This window comes from Motacilla alba, chromosome 5 (genome assembly GCF_015832195.1).
Source record: "Motacilla alba alba isolate MOTALB_02 chromosome 5, Motacilla_alba_V1.0_pri, whole genome shotgun sequence".
Taxonomy (NCBI): domain Eukaryota; kingdom Metazoa; phylum Chordata; class Aves; order Passeriformes; family Motacillidae; genus Motacilla; species Motacilla alba.
Genome location: NC_052020.1, coordinates 34,842,554 through 34,857,599, shown reverse-complemented (window position 1 = coordinate 34,857,599; position 15,046 = coordinate 34,842,554). Strand labels below are relative to the sequence as shown.

At 35.6% G+C, this 15,046-nt stretch overlaps 1 protein-coding gene across 3 annotated transcripts in view; it reads left to right on the top strand.

The window, feature by feature from the left end:
• Positions 1–15,046, top strand: part of PRKD1 (protein kinase D1) — a 116,083-nt gene that overhangs the window by 28,511 nt on the left and 72,526 nt on the right. Inside the window, exon 1 of one of the 3 annotated variants that reach the window (XM_038136847.1) lies at positions 13,198–13,828. The exons of the other annotated variants lie outside the window; for them this stretch is intronic. The gene's annotated coding sequence lies outside the window, so the exon portion shown is untranslated. Of the gene's footprint in view, positions 1–13,197; positions 13,829–15,046 lie in introns of those variants that run through there. 3 annotated transcript variants of the gene reach the window in all.

The following is a 15,046-nucleotide window of genomic DNA, read 5'->3' as shown; positions in this document are numbered from 1 at the left end:
ATTTTGCCCTGCAAAGAGAAATTTTATGCAAACTAAATAGGCTTTTTTTTTTTTTTTTAGAAAACCTAGCTACTGGCTAGAGTCACTGTTTTGAAATGTGAAAGATTTCTTACCAATACTGGGTTGGATTTTTCACTTAAATAAGCCTCTCAGTGTTATTACTGAATGAATAGTAAACTTACAATGTCAAATCTGGTAACTGTTCCATGACTTTATTTTTACTTCTACATGCATTTAACATTGAAGTTAAAGTAGTTAAAATTAATGTTATATTCAAGAACTGTTTAGCCAACCGTCTTGCTAGCAAATGGCTGGCAGTAATAGTTCCACTTTCTTCATTAGCTTTAAAGGGAATTAGATTTCAAATAAAGTTAGTAATCAGAATGAAGCCCCAGATTTCTCCTATAATGATCATAGGTTACTTAAAAGTCTTGTACTTAAAAATGGGTTTGAGACTAGCAGCAGTTCAATAAAATTGCTTGCAGTTTCCTGATTAGTAGATGAACTTTTTGGAGATCACCATTTAGTACTGTCTCCAGTAGGCCTAAAACTGCAGAATGAAAGATGGCTCTTATTTCGCTGAAGCTTTGCTGTCGTACCTTTCAACTTTCGAGCCTGCCAGTGTGTGTGATAGAAGGCATCAAAATGTGTGAGAAATGACCCAAATGCAGAGCTGTTATTTGCAGTTATCAATACAAACTGTTATTTTGCCATAATTGACAGATGGTTTTGCACTCTAATATCTGTTTTTAAGGATATTTTTACACTGATTTAGACAGAGTTGTGTTGAGGGTTGTGGGGGTTTTGTGTGTTTTTGTGTGTTGGTTTTTTTTTTTTTGGTTTTGTTGCGTTTTTGTTGTGGGAGGGTATGATTTTTTTTGTCTTATTCTTTTTCCCCCTAATGCAGCAGGCACAGACTCCACAAATTAATGGTACTCAGCAAGAAGGAATTGCAGTGTAAAAATATTGGGGGCATATAGTAACAAATTGGAATTTGTTATTTGAGCTGAGGAGCACAAGGGCTGAAACACACTCTGAACCCTCCTAAAAGTTCTGGTGAATAGCTGGATGTTCTAGTTTGAAATATATTTTTTTTCATTTTGTTAAACTCTGTAAGATCTGAAATTAATTTTCCTGCAGAGAGGAAAAAATACTTGAGAATTTATAAAGCTGGATAAAATGAAAACTGATTTTTTTTCTAGTTCCTTGGCAGGCTCATTTTGCTGCAGCAGTGACAAAGTGTACTGTTAAAGTGGCTTCACCCAGTTCTTCCCTCCTGTCCAGTTATTTACTTGGAGTGAACAAATGGTAATTGTAGCTCTGCTTAAACACTGGCATTAAAATTAATGTGTTCTTAGAAAGTTCTTATTTTCATACAGAGCATGTCTTGTTTTCCTTAGGTGTACCATTTCAAAACTAGTGTCAGGACCAAAACCAGATTTCTCCAATTTGGTGTAATTTCCACTTGAATTTTCTCAGAACATTAAACTGTATATTTTAAAACTAAATTAAAATTTTCTTGATTGAAAATTGACATTTTACAGTTCATTGCTTGAAAACAGCAGTAACCAGATGTTTGTAATGCAGAAAACAATAGCAGTTATTAGGGAGGTGGACGTTAGGGTTTGCTGGCCTGTTATGAATATTGCTGTGTTTCAGTAGAGGGTGTTGCTTTTTGGGTAGCTGTATAAAAACCCACATGGTTTGTGATTATGTTCTATTACAGAGAGTTTTGTGACTTCCATTGTGCTCCTTGGATAGATTAATAGATGATATTTTTGGCTCTTGTCTTAACTGTTGATGGATAAGAAGATAATGTGAGCAGTAGGACAATATTTCTGCAGCACCATAAAATTTCCATAGATCCTTTACTGGTGTTAATTACAGCAGAATTCCCCTATGAGAAGAATTTAAGCGACTGGTTTGAAACATCTTCAACCTTGCTAGCAGCAAGGTTTTCTTCTAAAGATTACTTCTGCAAAGTAGAAATACAGGAAGCTGTGTTGGCTGTGGAAGCTGTGGTCATGCTGTGGCTCTTGGGTGAAGTGGTGGTGGAATTAAAGGACCTACTGATAGTCTGAGGACCTACCTAAATCTGGAGCTTGGTGTTTCCACCTGAAATGGGGTTTTTTTTGTGGAGAATAGAAGAAAGTTGATTTTAAGAGACATTTATGGGAGGTAAAATGATAGGGTCCAGGTCAGGGAGGCAACTGTTTGAAAGAAATCTGAGAGGAGGAGTAGAAGCAGAAAGGAAGAGTCGTGTAAGATGAGAATAAGATGGTAAGGAATGGTAGGCTACTGTACAACTGCAGGAAGTACCAAAAAAAAGAGCTCTGAAATGTTTTATTTTTGTCTATGAAACAAGCCATATTAGGTATTGTGGAGAAGAAAAGACAAAGCTCACAAAGAAACCCCAGAAGTAGAGGGAGATAAGAGGCATGAAGGCAGACCATTTGGGAATACTGACTTGTCACCATTACTTCATACTTCACATGCTTGCAGCTCTTGTTCCTAACATTGCCTTCTTGTGTAATTGCTAGTCCAAAGTTGTTTATATGCAGATCTCTCCTCAGGCCCTTCTATGTGTCAGTAGAGCCATTCCTGGTATTTAAATGTCCAGAAAACTTAATTTCTTACTACACCTATCCATTTGTCCATGTTCTAAGTCTGCAGCTTTGCTTCCTCCCAGTGGGTTTTAGGGGTTTTCCTCAGCATTTGCTGAAGGTAAATGTTAGTGTGTATCAGTGACAGCTGCATGGAATGTGTTCATAGCAGCCACCTTTAAGCACTATTTGAAATTGCTAGATGCATTTCCTGAAATTTTAGTAGAAAACTGTCATCCAATATGTTTAGTTTCGTACACACGTGCATAAATATATATATAGGTTTTTTGTTTTTATTGCCTTTAACCCATTGAAGATCTAATGCTTGGAGCTGTCACTGGAGGTTGCTTTGTCTCCTGTCTGTTGCTATAAATATTTCTGTCACAATTTTAACAACAATCTGTAATGATACAAAATTTGCCAGTTTGTAAAAGTATTCTCAGAGCTACATTTATGGGCTAACAATGAGTTTGGTATTAAAAGAATAAAGAGTGAGCCCCAGAAATAGCTTGTTTGTGATCTAGTATCACTTCCTACCCTTGCGTGCATGGTTTTTTTTATACTGTGGGTTTTTCTATTTCTTCTCTGTTTTCTGGGGGCCTACTGGAACCTTTGTACAGGGATTAAAAAAGTGATAAAAGCAAGTGTCAAATATGTTGGTGCTTTATGTAAACCAGAGTTTTAATATGATGAACAGCAACACCTAGCCTTTAGGCATGAATGTTCAGCTGCTGAGAGCTTCAGCATTAGGTACTAATGTGGGCATTCATACCCACTGCCCCTTGCTGTAGTAATTCCCTGTAACTTATTTACTTTATCAAAGACACCAACTCTAATCTGACAGCATTTGCAATCTGCCAAAGTGTAAAGCTGTCACAAGATGCATTTACATATATAGCAGAATCTGCATAGCTGTACAGGAGGTGAAAATCAGTCGATATAAACCTGTGTCAGTGAAGATGAGATTTTGTGTACAAAATCTGGCAAAACAGTTTATCAAATTTTGAGCTGTCCTTGGTGCCGGATGAGAAATGGAAAATTTTTTGAGGAAACAAATGATAAAATTTTGTATCCGTTTATTATAGGACAAAATGCAAACAGTAAACCAGCCACTCTAGTATTGAAAGCTCACAGTACATGGATACTAATCACTGCCTAGAACATGTTGCTAAATTATAATTCTATTTCAGAGGCTAGCTATTTTTCAAGGTGACCATGCTTTCCTTCAAAGCTTTGATTTTATTTTAGGGTTTGATATCTTGATCTAATTGTTCAAATGCTCAAAGAAGATGAAAATAAAGCAAGTGAGAAATCCCAAACAATTTTATGAAACATGAGGATCAGATTAGTGGTGTTGATTTTTGTTTTGGTGGGTTTGTTTTGGGTTTTTTTTGTGTGTGTGTATGTTTAGTTTAGTGAGTTTTTTTGTGGTTTTTCTTCTTTTTCTGTTTTCTGATATCTTCTCTAAAGATGAAATTTGGATTTCTGTCACATGCACAGATAAATGAGACTATTAGCCACACATGCGCCTCAAAATAAAGTTTAGTGCTATGAGCTCTTTGTGCTTGCTTATATATAAGTTTCTTTTGTGAAATAATGTATCAGGACAAAAAAAATGAGGACATCTGAAGTGTTGTGCCCTTTTTGCAATAGAGGAGTTAAAGTAAGGGCAACTTCCATGATATGGCAACTCACAGGCAGTTTGTTACCTTTTGAGCTGTTTGTTATTTTCTCCACGTGGGTCAGCAAAGATGGAAGAGCCATGCTCTGGATTTTAGTGCTCCTTCTGTGCTTGCATTTGGGAAGATGCTACCCTTTAATATTAGTTTATATCCTCCTGAAATATTCCAGTGATGCTCACAATACGGGATCGTGTCATGAAGATAACTGAAATTTAAACCCCAGGAAACTAAGAAATGAAACATTATTTTATGTATATATACATGGGCTATGCTGTTACTGGAATATAGTGTAGAAACTTTGGCAGAGCAGCTGGTGGGTCAAGGCACATGGCAGCACAGTTCTGGGCAGTCCCAGTGGGGAGGCAGATGCAGCCAATGCTCAACATGTGGTAGAAGCTATGTAGAGGAGTGCTGTTCTGGTAAACTCTGTAATTACATGTGGAAGGAGCAGCTCTGTCTAATTGATAATGAATTGGTAATGAACTAATAAGAATGAAAATGTTGGGGAATATAGAAGTAGCCAGAAGCTGCAGTTTGGACAATGCAAGGCGAGGCACAGGTTGCCTATCACAGATGTAAAATTGTTAAAATTGTGCAATAAAATGCTTCAGATACTAAAATACAAGGCATGTCTGTGAATCCTCTGGTAACATTATCAAGTGAAAAATGAATGTTGCATGGTGGGACTATAAATACACATCTATTGTGCTAAATTATCCTGGATGGGGGAGTAACATGTGGAATTGCATTGCATCACATAGCTTTTTGAATGCAAACTTGTGAAAATTGTAACTAATAGAATCATCATTAGTTTCTAAAACTACTGTTTCTATTAAAAGATGTTGGATTCACTTGCATTTTTTTGTCAAAATGTAGCTGTTTTTGCTAGATAAAATTGTGAGTTGTTGCTGAAAGTGGAGTGTCAGGAAACTGAAACTTTGGAAAACAGGAGATGAAGCTTTAACCACCATGCTGACATAGGAAGGTCAAACTCTTAATTTACTCACAGTTAGCTTTACTTAGAAGGTGGAAATACATGTGCTTTATATTGTAATGAGAATTCATGTAGATTTGTTCCAGACTCACTAATTAAGTACCACTTGAAATTAATGATTGTTTTATGCTGAAAGCATATTTATATTTTTTCTTTTTGTTGTGGCAAGGGATAGTCCAACATGAATATTTATTATAACTTTTCAAGTTATTTAACATTTTACACAGTGCTTCTTTATTAGTGCTTCTTTTAGCAATTAGTTTTTCCCATATCAGTTTTAGAGTTGGAATGCAAGAAGATATTTTTGTTGGGAGAGTGAAATTGAGCAAAAAGTTGATTCCTTGTCCTACCAAGAAAACAATGTGAAGTTATGCGCTTGGGTTTTTTGTTTGCTTTATTTTAATGTTTATAGATGACATACATAATTTTTTTAGTAGATGTCAGACCATGTGCCTTGAAGGTATCTGGCTTTTCTTGTTATATAGCTGGATAACACATCATGTATTCACACCTTCAAGTTGGTAGTATTTAACCTTTCAATTTCCAGTATATTCCATTACAAGAGACATTTAATGGCATATCGGGATTTGGAATGTATGTTCTTCAAGTGTACCCTGTCTTTGCATAAAAGCACTCAGAAATTGCTTCTAATTTTTCAATGACAGATATCTAAGAAGTGGGATGATTGATCATAATACATTCCTTTAATGGCCACCTTAAATTTAATAAACCTGAAAATTTAGGTAAGTTCTAGATTTGGTAGTGTAATATACTTACTAATATACTATCGTTGTTCCAAGACTGCTACAGAGAAAAGATATCTTTTGATTTCTGTCCATTACTTTGGAATAAACATCTTTCTGATACTTCTAGACACTTGATTTTGCAAGAATACTAGGTTAAAATTTGTAAGCAAGGAATACAGAGGAAGAACTTACAGGAGAAGTAGTCAATATAATGTAAAATTATCTTGGACTATGCTTTTAAAAACAAAAAGATAATACTTTATTATTTGTCAGACCATTGAGAGGGGACTTTGGTAAGTAAAGGAAATAAGAATTTGTCTTTTCCTCATCCAGAGTATTTACTTTGTGTTACCTATGTATTCAGCTTTAAAATCTTGTGCTTTACAGTCCACGTTTTCTGCTGTTGGCTAGTAGAACTGACTTTATTCTTCCCACCTATTTTGTACTGTTGTGAGACTCAAAATCTATTTTTCAGGTGAGGTGTGTAACCTTTATCATTGATACAAAAAAATGAGTGATGAATGCTTTCCCTAGCTACCAATTCAAACTGCACTGTTGTAGTGCAATGATGACTTATAGTGAAATCTACTATTGCACAAATATGTCTTTGTCTTGTCTTAGCAAAATGAGTCTTAAAAAGGTGATAGATTTTTATTTTAAAATTCTGCTGCACTGGTTTTGGACCAGGTGGTCCAACTGGTAATTAAATTTGTTTGTCCATTCCATCATGCTTAGTGTTCTCTTTGTATCGCAGTCATGCTGTTAAAAGATGCCTCTGATAAGTGCCAAGCAACGTAAGCCCCTGTGGAGACTTACATATATTATAGAAGGTTATGATGTGAGGTTGTGGACATTATAAGCTTGGATCATGAGCTCTAGTATGGCTTTAGATTCGAAAGACTTTCTATTTTCATATAATAGATTTGAAAGACAATCTATTTTCATGTAATAGCATGAAAAACAGGTGATCTGCCTGTCCCAAATGTTTATCATTGTGTGTAAAGCATAACTTCAGTGAGTCTTTATGGTGGGCACTGGGTGGGTGGAACAGGTGAGAAAGGACTGGACTACCAAGATGTGTACTGCCTGATGCTGTGGTCTCTCAGAAGCTGGTGGATGGGTCATTAGCAAAATATTCTGCCCAGATAACACAAGTGCTTTCCCATGAACTTTACCCTTTTCCTTCCCCCAGTCTTTGATGAGGTGTGAGAGTGCTGGTGCATTTTGGTTCCAGAGATGTGGCAAGCAAGAGACATCAGAAAGTGTCATCAGTGTGGTGTTTTTTATACAGCAGAGACAGAATGACTAGAGTTGTTGCTTTCCTCCAGTATTCTGTGGCTAAAGAACTTTTCCTTTTTTTCAAGCTTAAGCTGCAGGACTGCTACTACTCCATCCTTCTGCTCTTAAGGAAACTTGTTTGAACTTTCTGGCTTGGACTTCTTGGCATTTATATTTCTATTCAATGTAAATTTTTATGTTGATGTGTGAAGTAAGACCTAAGTGTTGGCATACCAGAAAGATGCCAGTGTCTTGGGGAGGTTGGACTGTGCATTGTGTTCTGGTTTGTACTGGTTTGCCAAAGGAAAAAACTAGTCCTGTGCTAATGGGATCTCTTTCATGCCTCTCTTCATGCTTACAAATAATAAGCCTAAACATATTTTATTTTGTGTATACGAGCATGCACTCAGATGTAAATACATACGTGTGTATGTATATAACAATGTTTAAACTTTCGTCATCCACAAGAGAGGGCTGGGGAGAGTGATGTTAAAACTTGTCACATATATTCCGCTGGGAATCATTGCCGTTGGAAAGTCTGTTGGGTGAAATTTTGTAGTCAATCAGCTAAAGTTCTTACTAAATTATTTTTACTTTTCCTATAACTCTTTGTGTCTGATGGTACTTAAATTATTTGAGGTAGCATCAACAAACTCTGCTCTGCAATGGCACACATCCACTGATGGTGTTAGCTGCTGGAGAGATGCTCACCTGTTGCTGCTGTGAGGAGCAGGAAAACGAGCAGGGAGAACTTCATATAACCATGGTTTCCTTGTGATGCTGACCATGTACAAATGCCAGAGCTAAATAAGTATTCCTTAAACTCCAGGGATGTTTTAGAGATCATACTCATTTAAAAGAGAAATGGGAGATTTGACTTTCTAGAAATTCAAACTCGATTTTGGTTTTAGTTTCTTAGACTGAAATGCAACATTGCTTTGGCTTTTGTTTGCATCAAGGCTGAAGTTCCCACAGGGAGGAATTTCTGGCAGTAAGTGATTAGGTATTGTGTCAGGTAGCTTTAGCAGGCAAAGAAAAACACTGTTTATTCAGAGGGCAGTCAAAAGTTATGTGATGTTACTGAAGCCTCTTTAGCTTGAGGTGCTTAAAACACAAAGTATTAACTGAATTCCCATAGAGAAGTGTGAACCCCTTAAAGATTGATTGAAACCCCTTATTGTTTCTCAAGCTGTGACGAAATGCTGCTTGTTGTTTCTGTGCAGTGGTATTGCTAAGCATGTCTGCATTCCTTGTGGTGTAAATACAGGATGTGGTTGTGCTACTGTAGCCTCTTTTAGTTTGGTTCGACTGTTTTCAAAGGTATGACTAAGATGGTGTTAATGCAGAAAACTGCCTTTAAAAAAATAAACAGTAGAACGTTCTTTAACACTGTGTACTTTTTTCAAGTATAAGGTTAAGACCAGATACATGTAACTAAATGCAGTGATGCAGCTCTGTCAACTCTCAGTCCCAATTATTTTGCTTCATATGAGTTTACTTTGAGTCTCTTTAGATTAAAGTTGATAAGCATGTGGAGGGAGTTGTCAGTAGACTTGATGGAGATGAAAGATATCAGGTTATGAAAATAATTAGATAGGAATAGATTATTTTAAAATACTAAATAAATGTATGTTGTTGAATTTAAAATTACTAAAATTATAATCAAATCAAAAGAAACTATGAAACCATGAAAATTGTATAAACAGATTTAATAACTCTCAAATGAAGAATGCAGAAAGCATTAATCAGAATTTTGTAACAGTTGCCCATTGGTATGAGAAATTGCAATATCCAGCACATTGAAAAAGCCATACTGTCACACTAGAAGAGAATAAAACTTGAAGCAGGAAGTAGTGACAATTTGAATGATATTTGAAATACCGCAGAAGTAATGGACGTCAGTGGTAGCAATGGAGCTTTATTGGAAATAAGTACTTAAGCCTGGTGGAGATAGCACCTCTGTTGTAACGCCTGGACGCTTTCCAAAATATGAGGGAAGATTTATGTTGTTTCATTATGAAATTAAAAAAAGGACAGAAAACTATGGTCTTTGACTTGTGCGTGCATTAACTGATATATTTGGTAGCATCATGCCAGCCCTTTATTAGGGTTAAAACATCTAAGTGGCTGTACAGCTAAGTACAACTGAGAACATCTGCTCTGAATTTATGTTAGTTATGTTAATCCAGTTTTTAGTGAAAAGAAGCTTGGAACCTGTGGGCAGAGAGAAATATTAGCAAAGGGAGTGGCAGTAAGTTTGTCAGCCTTGTAAAAAAAGGGAGCAAGACAAGTAATTATTGCTTGTACAACACTGAGAACTGTTTGAAGTTCTACATCGTCACAACTGCAGCACTAATTTATGTTTCTTTGCTTCTCTCTGCCAGTAGCTCATTTGCCAGCACTGATAAGTCAGTCTGGTTTGGGATTCCAGTTCACCTGTGAGATGGCACCTCAGCAATAAATCATCTGTGTACAAAAAACTCACTTGAACATTGTTATTTACAGAAGTAGCTTGTTGTAAAAATACCTAAACAAAATTTTCATTTAGTATATAGATAGTGAAACAACAGAGAGAATATAATAGACATATTTTGTATATATATTATATATACTACCATGATATAATGCAGCTAGGTATATAGAAAAAGGTTACAAAAGTTCTCAGATCAATAGGAAAGAGTTTCTGGGCTGATAAAAGTAGAATTAATGAGTTTGGTTTTATATTTCTATTAATCTTTAAGAACTTTCTGGAGGAAAGCTACATTATTTGAATTATTATTCTACATATTAAAGTATTTGCACTTAGCAAAAGTTAATGCTTTCTACATTATTTCTTTGTCATAAGCCAGTAGAAAATGTGAAAATTTAGCTCTGGGAGATTTCAGGAGTTTTCAGCTTTAGTATTGGCATGGTTCAAAAGATTTTGCATTGCTTCAGCAGCTTATTCTTTATGCCTACTTCTAAGAGGATAAAACTGATTAACAGATTAGTAATAATTTAGTATTTTGGTAAGATTAATGGCAGTGTGGATGTCTTGGTGGTTTTGGGGTTTTTCTCCTTCTTAAACTTTAAATAGGATTCTAGAACTGGCAAGGATCTCCTGTGTTACTGTCTGCTGTTGCAGACAGCCGCATCATTTAACTTGTGTCATAAAATTGTCAAACTTGACTTTTAAGAAGATTTGGGTTTCTACTCCTGGGGCTTTACTTGGAAAAACTGTCCAAAATATAAATTTCTTTGGAGCTATGGGATTATTTTTAAATATACAGCCTGATAGTCACTTTTGTTGGCTGTATCTTGGGTTTTCTTGTTATTTTCCTTCTGTTCTAGATCGCTACCTCTGGAAGCTTGTCTTACTTTCTTTTTGAAGTTCATTCAGACAGATTAACAAAGCAAAACTTTGTCTCACCCCATAAGATACATTATGTATTTCCTTAATTCTGTTCATTTAATCTTATTTCCAAATAATCTATTTGATATTTTATTTATTTATTTATTGGCAGAGGACTTTAGGGATTATGCATCATACTTACATTGAATTCTACCAGTGCTTTTTACTAAAGCATGAACAGATCACTCTACTAAATATATGTACAGTCAAAGGTACAGATTTTTGTCTGTAGAGGCACACCTCCATTCTCATATTTAGCTTCTGTTGAAGGTGAGGTCAGCTGGCCATTGTTTAGCAATAAATTTCTGCTGGATATGAGGCAGAATGCTAATGTCTAATTTAGTCAGAGATTGTGAACACAAAAGTTGTTTCTGAAGGAGTTTTATGATGTGTTCAAAAGAGGGTTAAAGAGGTTACTTGACATGACCTGACTCTTTTTTGATTTGCCAGTCTAAATCAGAATTTTATAATTTCTGTTTTTCCTGATAGAGGGGGCAACAGTGTCTCTGCAATGTGCTGGTTGCACATGTGGAGTATATGAGATGACAACAAGAATTTGGTGAAGCAGAGCTTTCCATTGCATTTCACAAGTTATACAAATTATGGAACTTACAAAACCGTAATGGTAAAAATAAAAATTATGTATGGCATATATCAGAAGTCAGGGTACAGATGCTGGAAGTCCTTGGATTTAGTCCATATGTACGTCTGTCCCAGTTTCTAGCCTAGCATTTTATTTCCTTTTGAGCAGTCTGTAACATCACTAGATTGTCTTGTACTTTTATGTCTCATTTTATGTACATTTTATGTGTCCTTCATTCCTAGGCTATTTGCTAAACCTTGTAACTGCTAGTAGCCATACAAAAGATACACTGCCTAGCCAGGTCTGGTATGCTAGGATTTTATCAGTCTTATTAAAAAAACAATCAAAGCATATTTTTGTGTCTTATTGCTGAAAGGATAGATTGGCTTATACAGTATGTAGCAATATGTAAAGGAAATCACTAATACATTAAAAAGAGTAAGCATGGCATAAATGAAATAGCTAAACAAAAGTATCAACCTTAGAAGTTTTTGAATTTGAACTATCAGTGGCCTTTGATATAGTATAATTGTGGATAGAAATGTGAAACACATGTCCTTTTACATTCTCAGGCCTTGCAAAGAACCCCATCAGACGACAGAGTCTGAAATATTTGTTTTTGCTCTTTAGGTGTAGGACAAGGATAATTATTGAATAAGAGATTAAGATCTTTCTTCATTGTAATTCTGAAATCTGTATTCAAGGAATTTTGTGCCCTGTTCTCCTTGTATCACACTCATTCACTGGCATTGACCAAACTTAATGTTCTCATTACTTAAAGTCGTCTTCAATGTTCCTTTGTTTTTCTTCTTCCTCTAATCGTAGTTGTGGATGTTAAACAATCAAAATCAATTAGTGAAAATAATCTATGTTGCAAGTTTGCTTTTTTTATTAGGGATTACCTACTCAAGCCACTGTAAAGACATGCATTGTATGCTTGTACGAAGACACAAACTCACGTTTTTCAGTAAAGAACAATTCATTGTTAAAAGATAGATTTTAAAATTTTCTCATATAATTTCAGTGATCATTTTGCTGTATACATTTTTATTTATTTCTAAATCTCAAGGGAATACATTCATGTAAAAGGCTGCTGACACATGGCGAGTTATTCAGCCATTGCGGTTGGCAGGCATGGGACCCTGTGGTTTAGTGGCTTCTTATATCTTTGTGCAGGCGCAGACTTTGGAGGAAAGAGAAGGGGGGGAGGGAAAGGTTCATTTGTTTCCTTATGATTATGTTTTTATTCAAAAAGAGTTGATAAGTTTTGTTTTTTTACTAATTTGCTTCTTGCTATTTTGAAATTTTCTTCAAGAACCTGTTTCAGAGATGACTGCTGCATTTGAAATACAGGATTGGGTGTCTCTTTGAAATGCCATTCTGTTTTGAAAGAACACCTACCATTTAAGTAAAATTATAGTGCTCTGAAAGCAAAAAAAATAGTCTTTTGTCACTCCTGTATATTTATGCATATTTCATTTTAAACAAAAGGGATTTTTTTTCTAGCTTGGCAGAAGTAATCATTGGCAAATTTTTTTTTTTTTTTACTTTTTAATATACCAGTGTGAAGACTTCTCTTTCTGTTTCATAATTAATCTTAACAGCATAGATTTTGATTTTTTTTTAACTTCAGCTTTTTCATAAACACAACCAGTTCCATTCAGGATTGGATGATTCCATTGTTTTGGTTGTGTGGGCTTTTGGGTGAAATTAAATGTTTTTCTCTTGGATCCAGCTGTAGTTCAGAGGAAGGGAGGAGGAGGCTGATGTGATGTGGTGAAGCTGGCAGGGACTCTTTGGTTGTTATACCGAGTGGGCAGACTAGCTATGAGTGATTTGGCCAGTTTGTTTTGTTTTTTTTGTTTTTTTTTTTTTTTTTTTTTTTTTTTTTTTTTTTTTTTAATGAGACAACCACTACAAAGTGGTTACTCTCCTCCACTTACACGGTTATAAAATCTTCACAAAAAAGAAACTGGACTATATTTAGGATAAGATTTAGCAAAATATAGGTAAGTTTGAAAATTGGAAACATCCTGAGTGATGGTGAGGTATGACAGATGTATTATTGCACTAAAGAACATTAAACATTTTTTTCTTCTTCCTTTTACAAGTGAATAAAAATACACGGTTGCAAAGACTATTTCTAGATTGTTTCTAGACTACTCACACCTTGCATATCTATATTTTCAACTGTATCATTGTGAATATCCAGTTGTTACAGTTTTCTCTGTAATTTACCTTTTTCTGAGTGGTGTATTTTTTGTGTGTTGAGGGACATTATCTGCACAGACTTCCGTAGGCTGTAGAACTTTTTGTTGCAACCAGGTTTGTGGCTGTGGGCTGAGATGATCTTCAGTCTCTAATCAGATCAGTCCAAAGAGGGACCAGTGGGTGAAAAGGGAAGGAATGGTCAGAAAACAAGAAGCACAATGTCCGTGTGCATGTAATTTAAATATGCACCTCCCCATGGTGCCACGTCTGTGCATGAAAAATTGTTCCTGGCCCTAGAAATTTGGTCTATATTCTGATTTGGCTGTACGTAACAATACAGGTATTTTTACTTCTTTTATGCTACTTGTTAACTTTTGTTCATTTTTTACTGGGTTTAGAGTATGAATAATAAAAATCCCTTTCTCCTTCATGCATAATTGTCAGTGGTAGAACAATGACACTGGTGAATCTTTTGGTGTGGAAAATGTGGTCCAGTATACAGAGAACCTTTGCTTATGTGCATCCATTTAATGGACAGGTTTTTCTTGTTTTAGCTTTCTTATTACATTTTAAGTTTTTGTGTGGTACAGGTTACAAATGCTCAGCACAGCAATAAGAAATGAATGTAAACCAAGTTAATCTGGTTCCTAAAGGTCAATTTTCACTTACATACGTAAGAGCAAAGACCAGATGCTTTTAAAAATCATGGCCTCAGCTGTTATTTTACCCTGCTGAAAATTCCAGAAAGTCACACTGGTATGTCAGTGCATTGTATCCAGTTTCAAATGCTCATTTACCTTATTGGAGCATAGTAATTAATGACCACTGTATGTTTCTAATGGTACATCGCATAAAGTGAATCAAAGGTGACATATCCCATGAAGCATTCTTCAGTGACTGCTTTAGGGTTTTGAAATGTCATTTGTTGTTACTGAAGCCATACATGTTGGCAGTTCAGCTCAGCATGCTGGATCACTGCAGTCAGATCAGTGCTTATTTGAAATGTTTATAGCTTTGTTCTCACACAGTTGTGCACTTGCTGGTTTTAAAGGCAAAAAATAATTGAGGCAAAATTACCTGCTGATAATATGTTATTAGTTGAGTAAAAGTACTTGTTGGTGTGAGGGAAAAAAGAGAAGCCATTCACAAAGCACAAATATTACCTCTACAGTACTTTGGTAAACATTGCAAGGACAACCCTCCCTCAAATTTTCTTTATGCAGGTACAGAGGATCTGATACAGTGAAACAGATCTGTTTGTCATAACAACACATCCATCTATTATTTCATGGTTTGATTATGCATAGTAAGAATACTGCCACTTACAGAGAATCAAATGAGTTGAACAAGCAATGGGAAACTACTTAGATTTATATGTTTAAATGATTATTAAAATGTTTTATGATAATAGTGACCCTTTCAGTGCTTGTGGAGAGAGTAGAGTATTGGAGCTGGTTGGCATGAATGGTGTTAGGAAGCATGTGGCAGTAGGTGTTTCTTTGTATGGAGCACCTTGAATTCAGTATTGGGCACAGGAAACACTGGTGGGTTTCACACA